General features: G+C 49.3%; 2 long non-coding RNA genes across 2 annotated transcripts in view; one reads left to right on the forward strand and one right to left on the reverse strand.

The window, feature by feature from the left end:
- Nucleotides 1-8,376, forward strand: part of LOC130870979 (uncharacterized) — a 29,331-nt gene extending 20,955 nt beyond the window's left edge. Inside the window, exons 9-10 of the long non-coding RNA XR_009056804.1 lie at nt 697-804; nt 4,316-8,376. This is a non-coding gene — a long non-coding RNA (uncharacterized LOC130870979). The remainder of the gene's footprint in view (nt 1-696; nt 805-4,315) is intronic.
- A 5,372-nt stretch (nt 8,377-13,748) lies between these two features.
- LOC130870700 (uncharacterized) lies at nt 13,749-19,068 on the reverse strand. Its single transcript, XR_009056791.1, has 3 exons — nt 18,606-19,068; nt 18,012-18,219; nt 13,749-14,282 (listed from the first exon to the last, which is right to left on the reverse strand). It is a non-coding gene; the product is annotated as an uncharacterized LOC130870700 (long non-coding RNA).
- Nucleotides 19,069-19,341: the final 273 nt, after the last annotated feature.

Genomic DNA, 19,341 nt, shown 5'->3' on the forward strand with positions numbered 1-19,341 from the left:
TGCATCTGGCTGCTCTCTCCTATCCAACAATGTAAAAACTTCCCCCAGCCATCCAACCACGGAGCAGCCATCTTGGTTTCTTTACTGTGCCCCCACTTGTGCTTGCCTCACGTGTCAGGCCCTTAGTTTGATCCCAGCAGCTCTACAGCTTGTTTAAAATCACAAAAGGCACCTCATCACCACGTGTTCTTTTGTAATTGAGGGAATCTATCTTTAGGCCAAAATGATGATGTCTTCTTGAAGCAAAGCAGAAAATTGATTGTTCTTTAAAAATTTGCAGAGCTGATTGTCAAATAACCCTGACAACAGAAAGCTGAAGTATCTCACAGGCCCCTTACCTTTAGCTTGTCCTCGACTCAACTGGAAGCGGAAGTATCTCACAGGCCCCTTACCTTTAGCTTGTCCTGGACTTAGGTCTTCATGCATTGTCACCATGGTTTATTGGGGATATGTTCTAGAAAATGTAGGAATCAGTTGAAATTATTTTTTGTAGAAATAGACCGCATGAAAAAAGTTTTTTTATGATCCCACTGATAATTCCAGAGATGCTTATTGTTTTATCCATCTTCAGTTGACGGGACCTGACTTCTGTGTATCCAACCTTGTTTAAAGCGGCTATTTTCTTATTTCATTATAGCCCAGCTTCTCTCAACGAGGGGTGCTGTTTGCTCACCTTGAACTCTCTTGTAACCATAGGTTCCTGCTACACTTAGTGGACCAAACTGGGGGCATAATTGTAACAAATGATAACTTCAGAGAGTTCGTGACTGAGTCGGTGTCCTGGAGAGAAATTATTACAAAAAGGTAATCTTGTTTTACTTTGCTGTGATCTGCATTTTGGTGTTTACTTCTTGTTTGCATTTAGTCTGATGTGCTGCTTGCCAGGTGGTAGGCCCAGGAGAGGGTGAAGGGGGCTCCTAGGAGCACCTGTAAGATGGGACCTCAGCCATCTCAAGTGTCAGCTCTGGGTGCTGTGACTTCAGCAGGAGCGTAGCACAAAAACAATATGCTGAGGGAGGGGGCACCACCTAACTGCAGGCTCGGGCAAGTCTAGTTTCGATGGCTGGTGTTTTCCATGAGTTTAGTATGCAGCTTTCCTTGTTGCTGCCGCTGTGAACATGTAAGTCGTGAACTGCTGACGAGCGGTGAATGCTGGCTTCCATGAGCCCACCGAAGACTTGACACTCGAGTGGCTGCTACCCATAAGAAGCGAGAGTGCTGTGCTGTGCTCAGGGAGAAGGCAGATGTGCCGTAGATTTGAAGCAAATAGGAAATGTGCAGGGCAGTGCAGGTAAGCAACACATCTAGACACGTGTGTCTCTCGGATTTCACAGTCGGCCCTTGTCTCAGACTTACAGCTTGCTACGTCCGAACAGGGTTTCTGAAAGCTTGGGCTGATGAAATGTGCCAAGCCTGAGGACCTGGAAGTCTCCAGAACCACACAGGAAAGAGAACCAAAGTTGTGGGCACACAAATAAGGAAACAATGTAACTTTAAAATTTTAGAAGAAAGACAAACCTCGGCTGCAGACTCTTGGATGAAAGTAAATTACTTGAGACATTTGAGCTCTGTGTCCCTAAGAAGGTCTTGGTAATGGGTGGAGGAAAGTTTGACCTGGTGGGCACAGTTGATGAGTTGTTGAACTTCTCAGGTGCTGGTGTGTGCTAGACACCAGTATGCACACAAGGAGGCTCCCACCAACCCACTACTTTTAGACCTCACCTCACAGAAGCAACTTGGATACCAAAATGTACATCACAGACATAGATGCTAGGATTTTTTAAGTTTAATTTAATTTTATGTATTCATTTATTCTAGAGAGGAGCTTACTACATAGCTGTCACAGGCTCCATCTCTCCTGCCTCTGGAGTGCAGGATTAAAAGCATGTACCACCATGCCCAGTCGGTTATTTCTAGACCCCACGGTGTTCCGTGTTTCCGGCAAGTTTCTGCTCAGCAGGCCCAGGTCCCTGTCCTGGATGAGTGATACTAGGTCAGCCTTGGCTTTCTCTGCTGAGGACGATGTTTTCTGAATCAGAGGCGTGCCTATGAACATGTTCTTTTTTCTCACTTTCACTTTGGCACACCTGCTGAGTCCCAAGCTGAATGTCTCTAATCGTGTTTTCTCATCTGGTAGAAAACAGAATGCCTGGCTGGCGTGTGGATGAGACTTGCAGGCAGCTGAGAGGAGCTTCTCACAGGACTGTGTCCACAACAGAAGTTAGAACGCTTTCACTTGTGTGTGGGGTTGCTTCCTCTCCAGGCAGATAGCACTGGGAATGTTCAGGCTGACCATTGTCCCAAAACGGGGTGTCTCCTGTGAGGAATGTTCCATTTCCTCAGCAGTGAAGGGGACTGATGGTCAGCACTGTGACTTTCTGTGTTGTAGGCTGCTTCAGTACATGTTTGTGGGGGACATATTTATGGTTCCTGATGACCCTCTGGGAAGAAACGGACCTCGGCTAGATGAATTTCTTCGAAAGGAGGGCTTTCTTAGATATTTCTGTATATCCCCTTGTATGTCAAAGGGTTTTTATTTTAACCAAATGTTGTGCTTTGCAACAAATGCTGTCCTTGAAAAATAGAAATGGCACTTGAATGTCTTCTAGGCCGTAATTAGACTTAGCGATGTGTGACCTGTATAGAAGACAGTCATGGAAGCAGCCCAAGGCTAATCTTCACTGTGGTCTTTTTCGGTGTTGTTTTGCCTGCCTGCCTGCCTGCCTGCCTTAGACTGTTTCCTCTGAGTCAGCAGGCTAAGCTCAAACTCTGATCTTCTGCCTCTGCCTCATGTGCCAGGGTCTAGGCCTGCCCTGTGTGGGGATCCTTTTCATTTTACTCTAAGAGCACACAGACATTCATGAGGGTCTCAGAGGAAGCAGGTTTTCAAGCTGGTGCTAATTTGTAGGTCACTGCTCCCCGGGTTCTCTGTGGATGCTTTCCCATGCACTTTGTGCAGCCATTTCTTTGGAGTGTCCAGTGCTGCCGTGAACTTGTGTCCTGCTCAGGAACTGCTGTGGGGGTGGGGTGAGGGCCCACAGCTACTGTTTACCATCTCTGCATGGGAAAGCCTGCTTGCTTTATTGTTTGCCACTGAGAAGTAGAGGTTATTTCTACGCTAAGAATTCTCAGGTGACCTTGTTAACCACCTCCTCCTTCATGCTAGCCTAGTGGCAGACCTTCTTTGTTTTAAAACAAAAGTGAGCTGTGTTTCTGTGCATCTCCTGGCAGGTTTTTGTGTGGGGTTGGTCTAGGTACCTAAAAGGAGAACATAGACTCTGTCCCGTCTTTCAAGGCTGCTAGTTGGTCATTTGTAGCCTGAGCCTTTGGGATCATCAGTTTGAACTTGGTGGTGCACCGCGGTGGGTTGATTTTCACCCAGGGATCTTCTTCAGTGGAAACTGACACACTTGGAAAGTCATGGCCTTGTTATCATTTCTCTAGGAGCCATTGGGTTTTATCACACTGTTTGAGGCGTTGACTCGGGCCAAGGACATGGCAGCCTGCTGTAGGCTTTTCCAGTCCAACCACTCAACCCCACATCTTCTATGGGAAATCCTCATAGGATTTTAGGCCTCAAGGCCTGTGTTTGAGGCTGTGTATGGGCCCCATGCTAAGCTGAGGTCCAGGTCAAACTAGAGGTGAATTCTTTGCTACCTGTTCCACTCCTTCAGTAGCCTGGGGGCAGGATCAGCCCTGCTGGTCCTTTACCCTCTCACCTAGTGTCATCTTCAAAGTGCTTCAAGGTCCTTCCTGAGGGGATGCCGCTAATGTTAATGGAGCTTTTGCAGGCTGTCAAGCTTCTGACGTTGATGGCACTGTTAGCCCGGGTTCTCAGCTACAGATAAAATTGGTGGGAGTTTTTAAGCAGGACAGGTGTCCCTGGATGCTTAGACAGCACCATGTGCACAGGCATTCAGAGCACACTTGCCCCACCCAGACCTTGCTGGAGACAGGGATTCCAGGAGCCTCTTGGAGTTGCCTCTGCCCAGAGGGATTCCTCTCCCCAGTCAGCTGACACTGCCTAGAATAAAACCCCCAGATGAGCAGGAACCTTGTAGAAGCAACAGCCTTGGCCCACCCTCAGAGAGCAGACTGGGAGGGGCTGTCCATCCCAGAGGTGCTTGTTCCCTCATTGGTCTGGAAATGGTGCCGGTGCCCTGTCAGCCACTCTGTGGGGGCTGATCTCACATCCCCTTGGCTCTGTGGCCTTCAGAAAACATGGAACTAGCTAGCATCTAGCTCCTCTGTGTCAAGCGTACGTGCTTTACAGGGTTTCTCACTGCCGCTCTCTCCATGGTCACTTTATCCACAGAGACATGCAGCCACTACTCAGTGCCCTGCCAGATGTGGGCATGTTCGATCCTGGCTTCCGGAGGGAGCCCCAACACCCAAGTAGCCAACACCAGCCACCAGCCTCCATCCTGGAACCAGGGAGCCTCTTCAGGCCCTTGGCTTCCTCAGCAGCCCCACTTCACACCCCTGGCCACCGTTCCCAGTATGCAGCAGAACCTTCTCGTACCAGCACAGAGATCTTCCGCAGAGACCAGTGAGCTGAGGGCGGCTCTGCTGAAGATCTTCCCTGACTCTGAGCAGAAACTGAAGATCGACCAGATCCTGATAGCTCATCCATACAGGAAAGACCTGAATGCCCTTTCTGCCCTGGTACTGAACTGAAGGCTGGGCTGAGAGCCCACTGCTGATGGGGACCAGAGGAAGCCGCCTACTGTGGAGTCCCTTACTGGGGAGAAGCTTTCCAGAGTGCACAGTGCTGCTCTCGGTAGGAGAAGGAAGGGATGTGTTTTATATATACAAAAGTCTGGATTTTCAAAGCCAGCTTTTTCCTATACATAAATTATGCTGCTATTACAGATTGAACATTTTCTGTAAAAGAAAAGTACATTTTCTGCCTGTTCAGAACTGTTTAATAGCAGTTACTCTTGAGTGTATTTACAACTTTATGTTTTTTAAACTATTTTCCTTAAAGCTGAAGAAAAATTGACAAATGAATATGGTTAGCCTTTCTAAATAAAATTAAAAAATAAAAAAAAGGGGATTGCTTCCTTAAGGAAAGCAAGCCCTCTTAAAGTATATTTTCTTGAGGTGATCTGTTCTGTCCACTCACATGGTGTGTGCTCCCCTGCCTTCCTCCTTGCAGCTGGCCCGCTCCACTCTTCTGGGTCTTCTCAGCAGCCATCTGTGAGAGTGCAGAACTGGAGCCACTAGATGGCACTTGGTGCCTGGCTGTAGTCAGCGACAAGACAAAGTCAGACTCAGAAGAGCAGGGCGACAATTCAGTCCATTCAGTTCCATCCTTCTTCCTCTCCGCTGGACAGAGAAGGGAAACGAGTCCCAGCGTACTCCCTGATTGGCCCAGCTCCCTAATGCCCTCCCCAGCTGAGGCCACCATGTTCCTGATCTGATTCCACAGAAGGTGAGGTAGGATTGGAGAGTCTGCTGAGGAACTCCCTTCTGTGGCCAGCATGAGTCCACAGCCCACAAGTATGGGGAAGAATCCCATGTGGAGTTTGTACAGCTTTGCCAAAAGTTTTCTATTCTCAAGGATGACCCAAGCCAATAAATAGCATAAGTAGTTTCAGAAGGGGTCTCAAAGCCCTGCTGTTTCCCTCTTCTGTCTTTTAGTGGTCTCTAGCTGCTCTTCCCGAGTCTTTCAGAACCAGTTATCTCAGTATCATCTCTTCTCAGTGTAGCTTGAATTCTGTGTCTGTGAAACATTTCCTGGTCATTCTTAGCATCTTGACTCTCACCTAGACCTTTTAAGGGCTCTGTGTTTTCCATCTATACTGTGTCCCAGCCATCACAGTCAATTCCACTGCTCTGTGGATTGTGTCTTTCTTCTGGTCTCACAGTTAGTGACTGAGGATGTGGTGCTGGTTGGTTCTCTGTGGTGCAGGGACTATGTAGATCCCAGGATGCTGTCACCATGCATATACTTGGTTTCATTTGATCCCTGCATCCCTCAGGAGATGAATACAGAGCTTTCTAGGTGGCCACGGTTGTACTTCAGTCATGTTCTCCTGAATTCATTGACGATGTAACCTGCTGGGGAGTCGTTTGTCATCTGTCACTTGGGCTTTTGAGACCTGCAGGCAGTTAAAGTAGAAAACAGACTTTGCAAGGTCCAGGAGTAGACTCACTACAGCCTTCTGCCCCAGCTTCTGAGCACAGTAAAGGTGCCAAGGTGGAGCCATCCCCAGGACCTCCTGGTCTACTCAGCCCCAGTCCAGCATTCCTGGGAATAAGGAGAGTCAGGATGCTCTGTAGAGCACAGGGGCCACATCCTGATGCTGGCAGGGAGCAAGGAGCACGAGCTTTCCCAGACTTTCCAGGCAGATTTACTTTGTTGTGTAACCTCTGTGTTCTTAGTATTGTTTCTGAGATACCTGCCTGTGTCCCCTTCCCCATATAGGAGGGAAGAAAAGTTGGAGGAAATCGAGAGGCATTAATTACTGTGTAGATTATAATGTGAAATATAATTCTAGACTCTCTGTGAAATTCATCACCTTTAGGGGTAGCATCCAAATCCCACTTATCCAGCCACCGAAGGAAGCTCACAACCTGCTTCTCTGCCTCATCCCAAGCTCTGTTGCTGTTAGGTACTTGTAGATGCCCAGCCTCCACCCCTCAGTGCCTCCACAGTGAACTGTGGAGTGTCTTGGCATTCCTCCGTATGTGGAGTACCTCTGCCTCCTGCATATCCTGACATTTGGGCGAAGTGGTCAACGTGGCTGAGACTGATCATTTTGGTCATTGGTCAAGTATCTGATGCTTACAGAGGTTGAAAGGATAAGTAACTAGTGTAGGTGATGGACTTCCAGCCGCTGTGCGCATGCGTGCGTGTGTCGCAGGAGCTGTCCTGGTCCAGTGTGGTGGCACCATGGTTGGCAGACTCGGCTTTGAGACAGGATGGAGTTGTGTTTACACGGGCTTGCGAATGTGTAAAGCAAGAAAGAAGGCTCCACCCTTCTTGCCACTGCCAAGTACCGAGTCCCTCCCCCTGGTAGGGGCAACGGCTGCAGACCCTGTGGCCTCTGCACCATGCTCACCCTGGTCCTAGCATGCCTCTCGCATCTCTTCCAATGCTTCCCCATCCTCAGCACTCTGAGCCATCTCAGCTGGGTCCATTAGTTGCACTGTTCGCTGGCATTACCACCTTCCTGTTCCCTTTGGTCCCCGAGGTTAAAACGCCCTGCATTTTGTTGCTGATGCTTTACTCTACCTTCCCACGTTTTCACTCCCCAGTTTGCACACTTGGCTTCTGCTCACCACATGGGAGGAGCCTGGGCAATCACTGGTTGCCGTTTCATTGTTAATGTAATAGCTACAGACAGGGAGGCCATTGGCCTTATTTCTTCCATTTTCCTTCTAGATGCTCTGCATTCCTTTCTTCTCCTTGAAGGCCAATTCTTAATGCAGTTTCTCCACGGGTGGTTCTAAAACTGGGCCACACTTAGGACGCCAGTGAAAAGGGCAGCCCTTGCTAAAATGCAGGTTATCACACACACCCTGAGGTGTGGGCTCTGCGGTAGAGGAAAGCCTGGAGGCTTGTCCCTTCCACACACCCTGAGTGGCTCCCAGTTGGTGGCCTGGAACTGCACTTTGAGAAGCTGCACTTATTGTAGGAGGTCACCACTCTTTCCTAATGTCACCATTCATGGTGGTGACACTAATCCTGTCACTAAGCCTATGGGATCATGACTCCCAGAACCTCAGGAGCTCGGCCTCCATTCTATCATCTTCTATCATCTATTCCCTTGTATCCTTCTTGGCCCTTGGCTTGCTACTGCTCCCCACTTCCCACAATCCCCCGTGACACTATTCTCTCATGGGTCCCTCAACACTAGGCCACTTTACAACTCCCCTCTCCCAGACTCCAGGGAGCTCATTCAGGTTCATCTAGAAGAGCGTTTTTGTGTCCTCCTCCTCCTCCTCCTCCTCTTCAGCTGCCACCAGAGCATCGAGTTCCTGTCCTCTGAGCCGAGCGCCCATGGCTGTTGCCCCATGGCCAGACTTGACTATCCATTGTCTATCCCTGCCACGATGCTCACCCGCTATCCAGATCTGGGTTCCCAGGGGCCCTATCCATGCTTATTTCTCTTCTAGAAATGGCCCTCTGCCATACAGCCCTCCTCAAAGGCCCAGCCCTGAGTCTTCTTTGTGCCCTGAACAGAAGCAGCTCTGTGGTATTCTGTGACCCCCACAGCACTTGGTGTCTCGCTTCTGGCTCTTGCCTCTCCGGCAGGTGTAGCTGCAGCCAGCTGTGTACTGTGTTGCCTCCCTCTAGACTGTGAGCTCCTCGCGGGCAGGGACCCTATGGTCACTCTGTATCTCTTGTGGCACCTAACAGTGCCTTGCACTTGGTAGGTGCTCAATAAATGTCTGTTCAAGTGAACTGGAGGATGGTGCCTTCTTGACTGGGGGAACTTTTTTGATCGTGTTCTAGAGATGGGACCCACCTCTGTCAGATGTAGGGGAGGCTTAGCTTGCCTGCTTCACTCTGTCCCCCTTCCCTAGGGCCTTCAGCACATGCCATCCTGGTCAACTTGCCCAGACCTGGAATCCTGACCAGACGGAACCGTCCAAAGCAGACAGTTGGCTTAGATAGACCTCACCTGCCAGTCTTCCTCAGAGATTTTGCCCATTGTGCTGCGAGCCATGTGGGATGCACCCACAACCATTAGCGCCATTTTCTGCCATGGGGAAGAAACATGAGCAAGGACCGGCCCTGAGTTCTGAGCTCACTTTGTCAAGGAGACCTTCCTCAGGTGTCAGGAGGCCCAGGATTTGCGAAGTGCGCCCTGATGCTGAAGCAGTTTCATGTTAGTTCATCCTGTGAGATCAGGTGTCTACACAGAGTGAAGCGCCTCCCTGTCCTTAGCAGAGCCTGGAAGATTGGAGAGCAGGCATCCAGCTTGATGTTCAGGAAGGTTCCAAAGACTTGTGCTAATAGCCCACCAGGATGAGCACCTAGTCTGGGTGTCAGCATGCCACCTTGTCCTGCAGTCCAGGCTGTCCTTGAATTCACCGCAGTCCTCCTGCCTCAGCCTTCCAAGTGTTGGAGTTACAGGTGAAACCCACCATGCTTTGCTCCACTGGTTTTGAGAACCAAAAGCAACTCAGCTTTCCATTGTCCAGACACGTGTGCTGTCAGGACCAGGGGAGACTTCTGGGGAAGCAGCTGAGCCAGTGTCCTTCAGCCAGGGCAGAGATGCATCCCAGGGGCTGGACTTGCCCCTCCTGACTCCTCCTGTTTGGTGGCTTTTGCTGCAAATCACAGGGCTCTATGCTGCAGACTGTAGCTTCTAGGGTTTTGCTTGCCATCTCTCTCCAGATCCCCAGCTAGCCCCGCTCAACTGCACAGTCTGGTACCCAGACCTGGGTCAGACCCCTCCTCTGTCACTGCTCCCAGCAGAGGAACCAGACCTGTACTGCTCTGCCACATGTCTGGCTCCTGGATCAGGCTCAAGTTGCAACCTCCCAAACAGGCAGCAGGAAGAAGGGTCCTTCTGAGTGGCCCACAGGAGCTGAAAAGGTTCTGTGTTCCCAGCTTCCCCATCTATAGGGGCTATACCAGCAAGTCACTTGGACCCTCTGAAAAGGGTTGGACACTCACGGAAAACAACCCCAATATCACCCCCCCCCCCATGGATACCTATGCTTTATCTGTCCCCTGAGACCCTTCTACCCAAAAGAAAACACAAGGACGGTCCTGGAGGAAGGAAGGAGGCGATCAGAATGACCCTCAGGTGAGTGTGTGGGCCCTGCACTGACACACCTAGTGCTGTGTGTCCTGGAGAAAGAAACCTAGGCTCTGGAAGGCTTGATGCTGATGTCTGTAGGGGATCGTATGATGCTGCTCTGTGTGGAAGGCTCGCTGCCCTCCCCAGGCTCAGCAAGCACTGCCTGTCTACCATCTCATGGTGACCCTGTTCTGCAGTAAGCAGAAGAGTAAGCTGAGCAGAAAGTTCTCAGGGCAGGTGAGGATCAATTTTTCACTTGAGTCGGAGGAGAGGATACTGCCGCCTTCCTGCAGGCCTTTCCCCTTTCACGGAGAGGCAGAAGTAACATCTTGGGACAGAGCTGAGAAGAAATGGATACCTTTGCTGAGATACTCCCTTAGGGGGGCAGAACAGAAGAAATGGATACCTCTGTAGTGATACTTAGTTTCTGTTTGAACCAATAAAGCTTGCCTGAAAATCAAGAGTGCAGAGCTAAGCTACTAGAGGTCAGCCAGTGGTGGCACACACCTTTAATCCCAGAACTGGTTGAGGCGAAGGTAGAGGGATTTCTGTTAGTTCAAGGCCACTCTGGGCTAGTGGAGATTGAATCTGTCTAAAAGAGAAACAGCTCACACAAATGTGATCCTAGTACTTGTGATCCCACGCCTTTAACCCCTGCACAGGGAGGTGGAGGCAGGAGGGATGTGGCTGGGAGGAGAGAGGAATGTAAGATGGGAAGAGAAGGTCTGAGGACAGGATCGCCCCTTTGGTTTAAACATTGGTCAGGGTAAAGGCCTCTTTAGTGTCTGGCACACTGCTCTGATCCTTCAGCCTTCACCCGCTAGTAGTATCTGACTCTTTTTTTTTTTTTTTTTAGAATTGGAATTTGTGCTATATACCTCTACTGGGAAGCTCCCTTGGGAGGGTGTAGCAGAGCTCAGCTGCACCAGTGCTGAGAAAGCCCCAGGATTGGTGCATCTGGCGGAGAGACCACCCCTCCCTATACCCCAGCTTCAGGTAGAGCCTGACTTCCCAACAAGTCAGGATACCTTTCCCTAGTTGCCCGTGTCTTCCTTTCTGGGTGTACTTCTTGGATCCAGAATTCAACTTCATGATTCTCTTCTTGTTGGCCTTCCGGTGCGAATTTAGAGAAACAGTTTCCCACCAGTTCTGGAGCTCATCGGTTCTCCTAGACTCCATCCTAGACTCTCAGGAGTAGGGATTCCCACTGTGTGCTAGTGCTGCCAACATTATATGCGGGTGCTGGGACACAAACGTAGGTCCCACTGCTGTCTGACAAGTACTCTGCCAACCGAGGAATCCCCCCAACACAATCCCTAGTTCTGGTTTCTTAGTCCCTATGTTCGCCATGATTGTCACTCTCTGTGGCTCTCATGACCTGGGTGTTCCTCAGAATGTGGAAGTCCATATCCCATTCCCCATGGTGTCTGTCTATCCATGTTGATGTGACTTTGGTCTGTGCTCTGAAAACGATGATGACCCAACATGAAGAACAAAGTAGTTTTCTGCCTGTTGCTCAGAACTGTCACCAAAATGCTAGAGGTTTGCTTGCATGGAGTCAGCCCGTCTCCTAGCCTCCTTTCTGCCAGGGACTGTCTCTTCTGAGGCCCTCAGGGCCTCTGTCGCTAGTCTCTCTGAGCTTTGGGAATTGAAAGTGACCACGGTGTGCATTGACACTTCTCCTGTGATACTGTTTCTCCAGTTTCCGACGCCTCTCTCGGTGTGAATATCTGCTAAGAGGGACCCAAGCTACACAACATAAGTGGTGAGCATCCACAGTAATTTTCAGTCCAGGGGGGATCCTTCTTTCACTTCCTGACACCAGGTCTTGCTGTGGGGTAACCCTTTTGTATGCTATTGGCTGATGAAAAAGCTGATTTGGCCTTTAACAAGGCAGAATAAATCTAGGTGGGAAGCCAAACAGGGAGAAAGAAGGGCAGAATCATGTGAGACAGGAGTCAGAAACCAAGACACGAGACACAAGCAGACAGGTAGACCCACGGCCACAGGGCAACACATAGATTAAACGAAATGGGTTAATTTAACTGTAAGAGATATTTAGTAATAAGCCTCAGCAATAGGCCAAAATTTGTAATCAATATAACCTGAGTGATTATTATTATTATCGATTGTATTTTGAGACAGGGATTTTCTGTGTAACAGTTCGTCTTAACTGTCCTGGAAGTAACTCTTGTAGACCAGGCTGGCCTCTAACTCACAGAGATCTGCCTCCCTCTGCCTCCTGAGTGCTGGGATTAAAGTCTTGCACCACCACCTCCCAGCCTAGGGATGATTTCAAAGCTGCTACTGCACGGTGCAGTTCAGAGAAACCTCCGTTTCCAACCCCTCCATGAAATTTGTAAAATGGTTTCAGGATCACCTTAGTCACAGAGGTTGCTCCAGCATGCTTCAGTATCTGGTACAGATTTGTAGCACTGAACAGATGAAGAGGGAGGCCAATGCCTGTAATGTCAGCCCTTGGCAGTAGAGCAGAACGGGATGTTTGAGGTCACCATTAGGCATGTAGGGCCCTCATTGAGCTTCGGCATGGGTCACTAGCCCTGTCTCGAAGAATCAAAAATCAAAATACTTTGAGACATACCAGTCCACAAAAGTTGAATTCATTCTTTATGATTCTCCATGCTCTGTCCTGTCTTCCTCTCTCTCCCCACCCCCACCCCGTACTGTGCCTGTGTGTATCTGTGGTTCTTCTTACATGTACATGGATACACTTGTGTCTCTGTGTACACATACATTCCTTTAGTGTATATGTATGCGGAAGCCACAACAAAACCTCAGTGTTTGTTCCTAAGACACATTCACCTTGTTTATTGACACAGGTCACTCATCTATATCGGGTCTTGGTGATTCTGCTAGGCTGGTGGCATTGACAGTGAGAGCCGGTAATCAGCAGATGGCTGCCTTGCCAGTGGTGGGATTCCAAGCATATGTCACCATTCCTGTTTGCCAACAAAGAGGAGGAAGACAGGAAGTCAGAAATCATGCTTGCCTAGCAAGCAGTGAAGGGACACCTCTTTCTCAAGCTTCCTTTGCTTTTTCAGGGAGGGTTTCTCTGTAAACAGCCCTTGCTATTCTGGAACTCCCTTTGTGAACACGGCCGATCTTGAACTCACAAAGATCCTTCTGCCTCTGTCTCCTGAGTGTGCTTCCTTTGCCTTGGTTTTTATGTTTTCCCCAGTTGCTCTGATTTTTTTTTGTGTCTCTGAATTTCCTGAGGCAGGTCTGTGCTCATGGCTGGATAGCTAAAGCGGGGACATCTAAGCTGAAGGCACCTTCCCAGGCCTCTTTTTTTGTTGCTGCTGTTGTTTTTTGTTTTCTTGAGCTATAAAGGTTTTTCAATATAGTTGGGCTTTACATTCCTTAAGGCCTCCTTTTCATTTGGCCATCCCAGAAACTGGTTTCTTCCCTCCAGTGAGAGCTCTGGGACCATGTGACCTTGAGCACAGAACACCTTCCTAGCTACTTCCTGGACTGCTCACGTCAAGGCAGTCAAGAAGCATCGGGTGTGGCCATGCTGCAGACGTGACTTGTCTGTGTGCTTCAGACACAGCTCCCAATGAGACATAGGTGCCCTGAAGCATGGGCTGCTACCAGAGTCAATGCCAAAGCTTTGTGGGAAATAGTTTTGAAAAATACCAGCCACGGTGAAATCAAACAGGATTGGGAAATCCCGACTGAGAAATTGTGCTGCAATATTTCAGTTCACTTGGGATTGGATATCATAGGTGTATATCAACGTGAAGAGGTGGGTCAGTGTCGGGGTCCAGCCCCAACATAAATTATCTCCCTGGGCCAGTGAGGAAGGGTAGGAATAGTTGAGACACAGTTCACAGGGCAATATCAGGAGGGAGTCCCAGGATTTATTCAAATCCTAAAGATCACCCGTGTTTATTTTCCAAACAGCTTTTATATCAAAAGGTAAACTGAGGGGGAAGTTCATTAGCACTCTGTTTTGGGGTAGGGGGACTAAAGTCACTTCCACAAGTACGGTTGCTCTGTCAGGCAGCCTGGATTAACACTTCCCAGGTAATCTCCATAATGGCAAAGAAAGAATCAGAACAATATTAGCATATCCTAATCTTTTGAGGATGGCGACATCCTGTCTGGAAGTCATGTGACCACCTTCCCTGTGGCCAGGTATGAGCTGGCTTGTAAGTTTGGCTGCCATACAATGTAGGGCCTGTATAATACTGCCCCACGGGTCAGGATAAAAATCAAGTCAACATTTAATAAAGTGAGGAATTTATTTATTGAATAATGAAATAATAAACAGAGAAATTTCTCTTTTAGGCCTGGGATATGTTCTTAAGAGTAGAACATAGTCCTGATGTGCCAACATCAAGTGAAAAGTGACAGTGGGTTCCATACCACCGTGGCATCATTGGAAATGCTGCCACACAAAGCTATGAGTTGACATGTTATCACAGAGAGGGCGCTTACAACAGGTTACCCCGCTGTTCTTCATAGGTTCAAGCGACCCATGATTTTCAGTAGAGTCATCTGAGGAGACAAAAATGAAGTTGAAAGCACAGTTATGCAGGAGCCTTTCGCTAGAATGCTGTGGACAAAAATCACAGTTATTGCAGGTTGAGAAATAGATCCCGCACATAAGAACAATCATTTATGAAAGATGAAGCCTTCACCCATGTTTCTTTCTATTCCCTTTTCTTCATGCCTCCCAACTTTTATGTGTGTCTAGGTTCATATGTGTCTTCTGGAGCACGGCCTGTGTCCACTCCTGTGTGAGTAGGAGGGGTCTCAAGTGTCATACTTACCCTGCTTCCTGAGACACTTTCCCTGAACCTGTGACTTGTCGGTAACTCTAGACCACCTGTCCAATGATGAAAAGGGGACTTCTCCCTTCTACCTCCATAGAGGTAGGATGAAACGCTCACACTGGCCTTCAAGGCTTTTGTGTGGCAGCTGGTTCTGAGCCCACGGCCTCACATTTAAAGACCGAGCACTTGGTGGAGTGAGTTATTCCTGTCACTAGGAGGGCAATACCATGGCTACATTCTCATCTTATGATAGCTCTCAGGAGCCTAATGTTGTCAACAGAACAAATGAATAATTGACCCTGTGTGTAGTCAATCCCCTGTTGGAGCTCTGTATGGGAAGCAAGAAAAGCTTATGGTTGAATATGTTCACGAGTGCCTGCAAGGTAAGGAAGACCAAAGGTTATTATCCATTTCCTGCTATGGTGAGCAGCCTGGGGATCAGGAAGTTTGGCCAAAAAAGAAAACAAAACAAACCACATGGTTTCTTGACTTGTGTGAAGATGAGCAGTGTGGATTTGCTGTCTGAAAGGGGCAGAGAAGCGACCACACGCGTTCCTGAGGTAAGACCGAAGGGCAGATGAGGCTGGTGCCTTCAAGTCTTTGAAAGGAAGTGGCCTGGCTTTACTGGATGGTGTCCCTAATGGATTCTGCAACCTTGTCTGTCAGGGACAGATTTCTTTCACATTGTCCCTGGCTAGACAGCCTTTGCTTGGGGAGAGCTGACCAGACATGTGTGTCCCATTCTAACCTTCCATGGTGCTCAGCCTGAATTCTCTGGCCACCTGCCCACCTGCCTCCCATTCAGCTTCCCCATGACAGGAGGCAAATCATGATGTCAGAGTCACACAGAGTTTACTAATCCCCCTGCTTTCCAAAGTCTCATGAGAAAACTAAGAAAATCACCCTTTGCTTGCTTAGATGGCTTTCCCAACACAAGGAGCTGATTAGCAGGGCACTCCCTAAACTCCATGGTGCCCTGCACTGGTCCAGGACTTATGTTCACATTGACTACTGTGTCTGGTAGTCAGCGGCAGGAAGACACCAACACTGAATGCCCCACCTCTTTCAGCAAGTTGGCAGAGAGGCTGTGGCATGGGTTGGTTGACGGGGGCCACTGTGGTCAGGCTTCCATTGTCACATAAGGCAGACCACTGATGGTTTTGTATGTTGTGTCTTCCAATAAGGATTGAGGGGTGTGCCTGTTATTTGTTCTTTTTTCTGAGACTATCTAGCCCATTCTGACAGTGTGAGGTGGTCACAAACATCCAATTGGGTGCAGAGAGGCAAAAAGGGCTCCTCTAGGTGAGGGGCTCCACAAAAGAAACTTCGTTGTGGATAAAACTGAGTGTAAAGGTCTCTTCTGTCTTCCAAACATCTTTATGGAAGTGCAGGTTTGCAACTTTCAAGAGAGACAGTGGTGTCATCTGCTCTCTGAGAGTGTAAGGAGAACGGAAGAGTGGGGACATCAACAGTCAGAACTCAGGGCAAGGCTACCCAAGAGTTTCCTCTCCCCATCCTGGTTAGTATGTGGCTTAGTTTGAATGAGAATGGCCCCCACGGATGAACATGTTTGGATATGGAACAGGAGGTATGGCCTGGAAGAAGGAAGTGCCAGTAGGGGTCACAGAGCTTTAAGGATTCTAGAACCAAACCCATTCCAAATAACTCTCTCTCTCCTCTCTCTCTCTCTCTCTCTCTCTCTCTCTCTCTCTCTCTCTCTCTCTCTCTCTCTGTGTTGCTTGAGAATCAGTGTCAGCTATCACCTCCAGCTCCAATGCCATGACTGACTGCCTATTGCTAGATTCCCATCAGGATGTTCATGTGCTGTCCCCCTCTGCAACTGTGGACCCCTAAGTAACATGCTTTTTCGCTTAAGTGGCGACAGAGTAGAAACAGCAGGAAAGGGCAAATTCAGTAAGTGAATGCTAGAATAGGTATCTGTCTGCACCAAGTTCCTATCTCAAAGGCCCCAGGGTATCTGGCAAATGATTCATGACACAGGGAGACAAGTGTCAAGCCCTCCTCAGGATGACCTGCTGACCCACTGCACCATCAACACCAGTAGAGTTCGGCACTGTAGGCTGCCACAGAGACTTGTGTGTGCAAGCTGTGCTCAGCAGTGGCCGAGGGAGTAGACTGCTATTTGCTAAGCTGACACAACACCCATATTCAGAAAGACCAATGCCAGCATTCTCAGCAGTCATAAGAAAGCCCGATTCATTGGTGGATTCCATCAAGACCAGGCTTCAGAAACTCATCCTCCATAAAAAGACACTCAGAGAACTCAAACTAATTCATCACTTCAGCGCTTCTCAACTTGTGGGTCTCAACCTCTTTGGGGATCGAATGAACCTTTCACAGGCTCATCTAAGATCAGAAACAGGAGCAAAGGTAACTGTTTTTTGGGGGTCTCCACAACATGAGGAATTGTATTAAAAGGTTGCAGCATTAGGAATATTGAGAACCACTGATCCAAATAATCCCCTCAGGAGAACCCTGGATTCCCTGTCAGCTGGGAAGATCTCGCTGACCCAGAGAGCTGTTCACAACCTGCATGGTGACCATGAGGATTCTGCAGACACCTCACTCAGCAAGAATGTACACAATAACACTGGCTGACACCTTGTAGCTCCATGACAGTGACTGTTGCCCCAATCTAGACCCCGGATGTCATCACTGGACACAAAGCCATCCCAGGATGCTGGCCTTGTCCAGCAGTGATGTTCCACAGCCCTCTCAAGTCCTAGTTACCTTTTCACAGTAGCCAGAAAAGTCCTGTAATTTTAGTCAAAGTGAAAGAATCATTCACTGGGATAAAAATACTCCCACAGTTTCTGAACTTCCGGAACATGGGAAGGGCAGCGTGCACCCTGGTGGCAGGAGGCAGTGAGGAAAAGAACGCAGATTCTTCCGGATCAGCCTGAGGTTGTTAGAGCAGAAAGAGGAGGAGGATCGTGGGAAGGGGTTGGTTTGAACCCCTGGGGAGGCATGGTCTTCCGCTCCTGGGAACCCATGCCCTGCATCTCATATGTCTCTTCTTCAGGGAGTTTCTCCCGATCAGCCCGCCCAAGGTCCCTGTCCCTGCCCTACATTCTCATCTCTTTCTTCTCAGCTGCCTGGCTGGAACTGGAATTTCCTATGGGCAGACTCCTCTCCTTCCCTAGTGTCATGCCCTGTCCCCCTCACTGTCTTACTGATTTTCTTCTCTCTTGCCTTGTCCCACACACCTCTCTCCTCCTCTCTGCCCTGTCCATGGACTTCTTTACAGCTGGTCATCGATAAGGATCTTCAAAAATTAGGGGACGACTTGGTGATGACCCCATGTTGTGTGGAACATGAAGCTGCATAATGTGGATTGCAGAAGTTGGAAGGCTGGCTCTTTAAAATGGGGTGGCCCTGTGTCCGACTTTTCTGTCCAGCCATAGTGCTGGGACGACAAGTATCAGCTTACCTTAAGGGAGCTAACAGCTCCCACTGTAGGGAGAGGAGGGGTACAGAGCTTGTCCTTATGAGTCACAGCATGTGTCACTGGGCGTGATGATTTCGGGTACAATGCTCTATAATGTTCTGGCCTGGCCCCCTCTTGTGGCTGGTAGGCCACACCAGGCCGAACGAGACCCATGGTTTAAGAACCATGGCCCCAGGCCTGTTCTTCAGACCTTGAAAGAAGACACAAGCAAAGGACTCTGTTAGTGACTCAGACACAGGCAGGACTCACCACTGGGCTAGCCTCTTGTCCCACAGCACTCTACATGATTCCTCTTGCCTAACCTGATCTCCCTTCCCCAAGCCCAAACCCCTCTCCTTCCCTCCACTGCCCCTGGTTGCATCCTCTGCTTGTCTGCTTCAGGCTCAACTTTCCCAGAATCCATATAAAGGGGCAGAATGGGAAAGCTCCTTCTAGGGTCACAGACATTAGGATTCTTGTCCTCTAAATGGTGCCGCGTATCCACGGCAAAAGCAAAGATGAAATACACAAGAAGTCACTGGGCTTGTCTACCCGGTCTCACTGGGACTCCATTTCCCACCTCTCCCAGTCCCTCACCTGGGGGTTGGGGCTTCTTCCGTTGGGGTGAGGAGACAACAGAAGAAACAGCAGCAGAGACGGCGGATTTGCCTCCTCACCCCTTTGAGGCGCCATCTCCTCCTCCTGTCTGGGTTCTGGTTTTCCTCACCATGCAAGTTGTCTTCATTTGGGCTGGGCAGAATGCCCTCAGTATCTTCACACGCTTCCCTGTGGCTCAGGGGAGTGTTCAGGGACTCCTCACTCTCCCAGGGGGGGCCAGGGATAATGATGACTTCAGGGTACAGACAGGGAGGCACAGGACCACCAGAGCTTATATCAAATTCTATGGCCTGGCTTGGGCCATGGCCTATGGTGCCCTCACTCTCCCTGCTGGGGCCAGTGCCCGTGCTGACATTGGTCACTGTATTCTGGCTCTCGGGAGCACAATAACCGGTTTCATAAATGTCTATGGCCTGGCTTGGATTTTCACCTATGGTGCCCTCACTCTCCCTGCTGGGGCCAGTGCCCGTGCTGACATTGGTCACTGTATTCTGGCTCTCGGGAGCACAATAACCGGTTTCATAAATGTCTATGGCCTGGCTTGGATTTTCACCTACGGTGCCCTCACTCTCCCTGCTGGGGCCAGTGCCCGTGCTGATATTGGGCACTGTATTCTGGCTCTCGGGAGCACAATAACCGGTTTCATAAATGTCTATGGCCTGGCTTGGATCATCACCTATGGTGCCCTCACTCTCCCTGCTGGGGCCAGTGCCCG

Source organism: Chionomys nivalis, chromosome 3 (genome assembly GCF_950005125.1).
Source record: "Chionomys nivalis chromosome 3, mChiNiv1.1, whole genome shotgun sequence".
Classification (NCBI taxonomy): Eukaryota; Metazoa; Chordata; class Mammalia; order Rodentia; family Cricetidae; genus Chionomys; species Chionomys nivalis.